The sequence below is a fragment of the Chelon labrosus genome (assembly GCF_963514085.1).
Source record: "Chelon labrosus genome assembly, contig: SCAFFOLD_31, whole genome shotgun sequence".
NCBI lineage: Eukaryota > Metazoa > Chordata > Actinopteri > Mugiliformes > Mugilidae > Chelon > Chelon labrosus.
The window spans coordinates 930,560-938,319 of NW_028181545.1; positions in this window are offsets into that span (position 1 = coordinate 930,560).

Sequence of the window (7,760 nt, forward strand, 5' to 3'; positions counted from 1 at the left end):
GATTGGATTGGATACTTTTTCATCATGAGATAGAATACCATAAATTCCGGACTATAAATCGCTACTTCTGTCACTTGCTTTGGACCCTGCGGCTCACTGCCGCGGCTAATTCGTGTTTAACTCCCGCGGGTCCGCGGTTAAATCCCGGTTAGCTAGCGGTTAGCTCGAGGCTAACTCCGCGGTTGAGTCCGCGGCGTTAAGGTAGCGGCTAGCTAGCTCCGTTAGCTCTGCTAGCTTGCTAACATACATGAGCTATGCTGGAAGGCTAGTCGTCGGCTAAATCACTGGGCGGCTAGTAGTTAGCGTCTGTTAGCAGTTTAGCTATTCACTGACCTAATAAGATGAAGGAAACGGGTCAGGGATGTTGTGTCAGGAGTTTCAGCAAAGCAGCCAGATATAATTTGTGTTTAAAATAAAGGAAAAGGTCAAACATGACTGAGAAGTTGTCATTCAGTCAATGAGAAGAGCTATAGCTAAGAGGCCCAGCAGCTGTGTGAAAGCACCAAGGGAGACAGGGATGGTTTGGGGGGTTTTAATGTTTTGGCAGATCATGTTTTCCACTGAGAGCTCTTTTCCCGCCTCTCGTCCCCTGCAGCTGCGTGTGTGAACGTGTGTAAGCTGGTTGGGTCTGGTTGTCATGGCTACCAGGGTCAACTGCTCCTGTTCGAATGTCAGTTGGAAGACGGGGAGAGAGAGAGAAAATGCTGAAAAATCGCCTCGAACAGGAAGGACTTGTGGCCAAACCGTATTTCCAATCATTGAACCGACTTAACTTTGGGCATCTTGAGGCTTTCCTGAACGTCTACATATGCAGTTTGTGGGTAAAATGAAGAAATGTGACCTATTTAAAGCGATTCAAAGAAAGGTTACTTCTGCTTTCCTCCAGAAATTTCCCTGCCTTTTTAACATGGCAGTCTATGGAGCTGTGGGTGGGTGTTGCTGGCGCATCTTTGTGTCTGACACCAAAACTATAAGACTTACAGCTTTAGCAGACGAATTTGAGTGAGAAGACACATTTTCCTACGTTTCTATGTATAAATTATGTCTGTCGTGTGAAATTTGTGGAAATTTTTCTCTTTCCACGCTGCTCCTGGGCACATCTTACATCATAGACATTAGATTTTTTCCACTTTTGTAGAGGAACTTGTCCTGATTCATACAATGTGCTCGCCTAAGACGAGACATTTTCTGAATTTGAATGGCGTGCCCCAGAGTGAGGAGTGTCCCGCTCCAACTGCCAATAAACTCCCATTCAAAATATGAAGCTGATTTTTGAGGAAAGCTGAATCCACCCTCTTCTTATACTCGCCACAGTTTCCACAATATTTACTCCAGAGACACCAAAATTACATCAGTGTGTTCGGGAACTTCTCCTGCCAATCACTGTCTGTTTTTTTTTTTCTGATGTGAGCTTTGGTTTTGCCTCAGTGATCCGCGGCTGTGGCTCAGTAGGTAGAGCGGGTTGTCCACGAACCAGAGGGTTAGCGGTTCGATCCCCGGAATGTGCCACATGCCGAAGTGTCCTTGAGCAAGACACTGAACCCCTAGTTGCTCCCAGTGCGTGGCACTGGTGTGTGAATGTGTGTGTGCTTGTGTGAGCGAATGGGTAGATGTGTCTGTGACTGTAAAGTGCTTTGAGTACCAATAGGTAGAAAAGCGCTATATAAAAGCAAGGCCATTTACCATTTACCATCCCAAATGCGAGGACTGTCAGAGGGCAAAAAATCAAAATTTCTTCCTTCTCCTCTCCTGTGTCTGTGAGTAGTCATGGCAACCAGCAGAGTCACCATGGCAGCCTCAGGCCAGGGCCACAGCTGCAGCCATTTTTGTAGTCCTTGGCAGTTAATTTCAGTTTATTAAGTAAATAACAAAGAAAGAGACAGAGAGAGGGTAAAAGACAGACAGGCATTAACAGAGAGGTAAAGCAAGACATTTTTTGAGGTGACTGTCACTCTGCTTGCTCTGTGTGTACATCTGAGCTGAATGTTTTCTATTGTGTGTGTGCGTGACTGTGCTAATCTCTAGCCTTAGCCTAGTTTAGTGCATCAGCGGCGCGCGTTAGCGTGGCAAATGGTAATGCCAACATTAGTAATGGTAATGCTAACATCTTTTTCCTTTTCTTTTTTTAATAACCCCGGCAGCAGCCCTCGAGTCACTCTCAAAATTTCCTGCGGGAATTTTCTAGTTCAAATTTACTCAAATTTCAGGGTTTATAATGGGTGTGTATTGCGCGGAATGTTTGTGCTAGAGTGGATGACATCATCAGCTAAAGTGAGGAGGGGAGAAGAAAGTTAGTCAAAAAACTGCACAGAAACTGCTTCCGTGGCCACAAATTTCACACGACAGACATAATTTATACATAGAAACGTAGGAAAATGTGTCTTCTCACTCAAATTCGTCTGCTAAAGCTGTAAGTCTTATAGTTTTGGCGTCAGACACAAAGATGCGCCAGCAACACCCACCCACAGCTCCATAGACTGCCATGTTAAAAAGGCAGGGAAATTTCTGGAGGAAAGCAGAAGTAACCTTTCTTTGAATCGCTTTAAATAGGTCACATTTCTTCATTTTACCCACAAACTGCATATGTAGACGTTCAGGAAAGCCTCAAGATGCCCAAAGTTAAGTCGGTTCAATGATTGGAAATACGGTTTGGCCACAAGTCCTTCCTGTTCGAGGCGATATTTCAGCATTTTCTCTCTCTCTCCCCGTCTTCCAACTGACATTCGAACAGGAGCAGTTGACCCTGGTAGTCATGACAACCACACCCCAACCAGCTTACACACGCAGCTGCAGGGGACGAGAGGCGGGAAAAGAGCTCTCAGTGGAAAACATGATCTGCCAAAACATTAAAACCCCCCAAACCATCCCTGTCTCCCTTGGTGCTTTCACACAGCTGCTGGGCCTCTTAGCTATAGCTCTTCTCATTGACTGAATGACAACTTCTCAGTCATGTTTGACCTTTTCCTTTATTTTAAACACAAATTATATCTGGCTGCTTTGCTGAAACTCCTGACACAACATCCCTGACCCGTTTCCTTCATCTTATTAGGTCAGTGAATAGCTAAACTGCTAACAGACGCTAACTACTAGCCGCCCAGTGATTTAGCCGACGACTAGCCTTCCAGCATAGCTCATGTATGTTAGCAAGCTAGCGGAGCTAACGGAGCTAGCTAGTATGGAAAGCCGTTTGAGCATTTATTCAATATCCTTGATATCGGACTTAAGGTCCATGTACTAGTAAGCTTTTTGTCCTCACTAGTAAGACGATTTTGCGCACTAGTAGAACTACTAGGGCACACTAGTAGAACGACTGTGCCTTACTAGTAACGTTTTTTACACTACTAGTGCCACTTTTGGCCTACTAGTGCGCAATCAAACCCTACATGTAAACTACTGTGCTGCACTAGTAACACTACTACGCCCTACTAGTAGGCATGTGTCACGCACTAGTAGCCTCCTGGACCCTACTAGCAGCACCAAAATGCCCACTAGTAGCAATAGTAAGGCATTTTTGACCTTCGATCCCCGAAGCCTCCTCCGTGTCGGCCTCAGAGTCTGACTCCGGACTCGGAGGATGAGGACCCATCCTTGCAGTCAGACTGCATAATTATGTCCAGAGCGTCCTGTGTACTGTACTTTCTTGCCATCTCCAAAATGACTATTCCCGCACTTTTGCTCATATTTATAACCACGGCTGCAATGCACCTGCACAAACAACCTGAATGAGAGCCTAAAAAGTTCAATTTTGTTTTGGTTCTCACTAATCATTATTTTTATTATTGAATTAGTTTATAGCGCAGAGAGTGACCTTCAAAGAGAAAATACTTTTGAAGTTGGACACACACACGCGCACACACACACTTTTTTTTTTTTTTACATGCACACACCGGTGTGTGCATGTAAAAAAAAAAAAAAAAAAAAAAGTTGGATAATGGCCATTATCCAACATCAAAAGCACACACACTTCCTTCGCAGAAAACAGTAAAAAGTGTGAAACTTTGCTGCATGCTTTGAATGGGTAAAAGTGGCACCACCTGGTAGACAAATATAAAAATTACAAAATGAAAGCCAGTGGTCCAAAATGAAATCTTAACATAAAGGAATGCATTAATTTATGTTAGGATAAACGTGGGATCAAAAAAAGTGGTTTTAATGGGTTTCAATGGGGCACGTTTTGGCGCTAGGAACTATTATGGAAGTTTTTTGATAGCATAGCCATTTTAGGCTTAATTAAAGTACTGAGATGACAATTCTAAAAAACAATTAAAATGAATATCTTCTGGAAAATTTGAGCTATATTCATTCAACACAGCCAAAATGGCTTAAAAAATAAACAACAGAGTGGCACGAAATGTCCCCAGGATGCCTTAAGGGTTAATTTACCAATCACAGTATCTATTGTTCTGAAGAGAAAGCGTTTGTTGAAGTAGTTAAGTAATATATTAATTTATAACTGCCCTATGTCTGAAATCAGGCATGGTCCCTGAGAACCTGAGGCCCTCATGACAGGTCAGAGTGATCATTGGATCATTTAAAAGTGTGAAGTAGTACACAATGTACATACTAGATTGTGTACTACATGCATACTGTGTTACATAATGCACCTTTTACACTAATTTATCGCGTCATCTTCAGATATAGGCTGTTGCATACATATACAGAATGTGAATCATTTAGCCAGGTATTCTGATTACAAAATATCTGCATACCTGAGGAATGTGTCGTTGTACATTTTCCAATAATCTTAAAGCAATTTAACAGTAATACTTAATGCTGTCTATCTATCTGTCTTGCAGTGGGACAAAGTGGAAAAACTCCTGGGAGCCAAAAGACAACATTCAAAGGTAACATCCTGAAATAGACAGTTACTGTGTCATTTTTTGTTATTGTTGCTGTGTTGTATGCCAGTTATGGAGACTGACAGTTATTATATATTCTTTGACATATTTGCTTTATGATCTGTTTTGCTTGATCTTTGAGGAGACAGGCTACATGAATTCATTCATTCATTCATCTTCTATACCCGCTTATTCCTGTTAAGGGTCGCGGGGTCTGCTGGAGCCTATCCCAGCTGTCATCGGGCGAGAGGCGGGGTACACCCTGGACAGGTCACCAGTCTATCGCAGGGCTAACACAGAGAGACAGACAACCATTCACACTCACGTGCACACCTATGACCAATTAGAATCACCAGTGAACCTAACCAGCATGTCCCTGGACGGCGGGAAGAAGCGGGAGTACCCGGAGAGAACCCACGCAGACACAGGGAGAACATGCAAACTCCACACAGAAAGGAACCAGTCGGCCCATGGATTCGAACCGGTCACCTTCTCGCTGTGAGGCATCAGTGCTAACCACCCTGGCTACGTGAATGATAAATGTTAATGTCTGGTAATGTTTTAAAATAAAATACCTGCCACCTGTCTCTGTCTGTGTTCACTTCCATTCAATTCAGTTTCATGATTGTTTACAGTTTATAAATTAGCAGCCTGAATAGGTTTGTTTTCACTAAAAAAAGGTGAGGGGTTAACAGACAACTTCATCCAATCACACCCATTACAGTAGCTTAGCCAGCATAAAAGACAAGCCCATGTCATCGAGAAGTACATTCTTACCCATCACCAGAATTTTTGTGCTTATATTGCTTGTTAATTACTCAGAATTGATTTAGTTTTGATTAACATTTATTGTTAAAGGCATAAGCCGTGAATCTGTAGTTCCATTATAGGTGAGGATAGAAGTTACAATATTCTGAAATCAAGGAATGCCTCTGTCGCATATCCTCATTAGTGTTTTGTTGAGATACTGTTTTTTCATTGAAACACACAGATGTCAGAAATGACCTATTGGACATCATAACAACGGTATGTGTAACTGATTTACTCAAAGTCCCTTGACAAATAGCTGTTGTGATGTTAGTTTACACACAGGTTCAAGATGTCTGGTGGAATTAATTGGCAAAAACAAATGAGCAGATACAATATAAATTGCTAATTCAGTTGTAAATCTGTCAGATATGATTACCTTAGATGATTTTTTCACATTGTTTAAAAAAAAAAAATACTTATATCATGGGCTGAGCCCTCAAAAGGCTCTCTGAATCTAAGCCTGGGCGCAGCTGTGTTCATGAAATGTGAAAATCCATACTTTATTGTAGGACTATAATAAAGATATTGTTGGAAAGGTCTCAACATGGGGAATAACATCTTAGTTTAGGGGTTGTAACTGACTCCTTCTTTGAACTATTGACCTTTGAACCCTGACTTCTGAGAATTTTTGAAGGCTTGTAATTCTGCATCAAAAGGGGCTATAGACATGGGACAAAGTGCTGTAAAAGGCAGAGTTGCCTTTTGTGCCTGTGTGACTATACCTGGTGGATATAGACAGAAAGTGGGAGCGCTGTCCAAAATGGTATCTTTTCACCCACTTAACAATTATATGCTTAAATTCTGGTCACAGAAATGTGTTTCCCACACCCTTAAACCCTCGGCTATGTATTAATTTTATTATTTATATCCCTATTCGAGGAAATCACTAATCGTGGTAGAAACTACAAATCCCTTGAGCTGCGACATGTGGCTTGATACCAAGTCACGTGATATTTGTAGTTTTTTCATTTTCAAACATAAATAGGGTTGTAAAAAATATATATATACTGATTACATCGAATATCTAGTATTGCCGAACTAGCGATGACATTGCTTTAAGTCGATATATGTTAAGAAAGAGTAAAGAGAGTTTATTTAGGATGTGTTTAGAACCGCGCAATATAGATTTACGCCAAACAGCAATGCAGTTTGGTTCTCCCGCTTCAGTAGGCAGGGTTTGGATTGGTTTATCTGCTGAACACATGAAATATTTACTACAGCCGAACTTGTAATGGCACTGATTATAGTTGCTTTAAGTTCAGAAATGACACACAACACTGCATTTTAGTCGTTTATTTGAAAATATTATGAAGCTTTGCTGTAGCTTGGTTGAGCGGCAGAAACCGAACGCAGCCAATCCACGGCGGACAGCCGACCTCATAAGATTCTTTTAATAATACAGTTCAAAATGCACGTGTGGACCAGGTTTAACGAATGCATTGAGTAACACGGCATTAGTAGCATTCACTTGTGTGAGGATGTGGGTAGTATTTTCACACTAATCGGCTCGTTTTCTACCCCGGGATGACGACGGAGGTTGACCGGCCGATCAGCTCAGGAGGCCGGCCGCTCGTCTCTGAGATGACTCGCCGCCCCCGGTTCCACAGGTGGTGCTTCACTTCTCCGAAAACATCGGAGTAAACTTCCAACCAGGCGTTATTTGGATAAACTGATCACATATTGGGGATCTACACCATTACTTTCTAGCATGAAAAAATATTAAAACTTAATAAAGTGACGTATTAACAGCTATAGAGCGGGAATTAAAACAGCTTTTAGCCTGCTTATTACGATGCCGCTAGAGGGCACTAGCGCACCCCCAGACGTAACACTGGGTCGTAATTTGGTGGTCGTTCAACCTTGATATCCGTGATATCACGGATATCAAGGTTGATATCCGTGATATCAGTGATATCACGGATGTACTTTGGTCTACTAGAGGGACCAAAGTAATGACAAAAACTATTAAAATAATAATTCTGGGCATATTTTAGCCACTAAATATCTATCTATCTGTCTCTAGATTAGCTTAGAATATTTGAATTCCTACAAATGAAGATAAAATTGATATTGATTTGTAAGTAGTAAATATGTAATAAACATGAATAAACA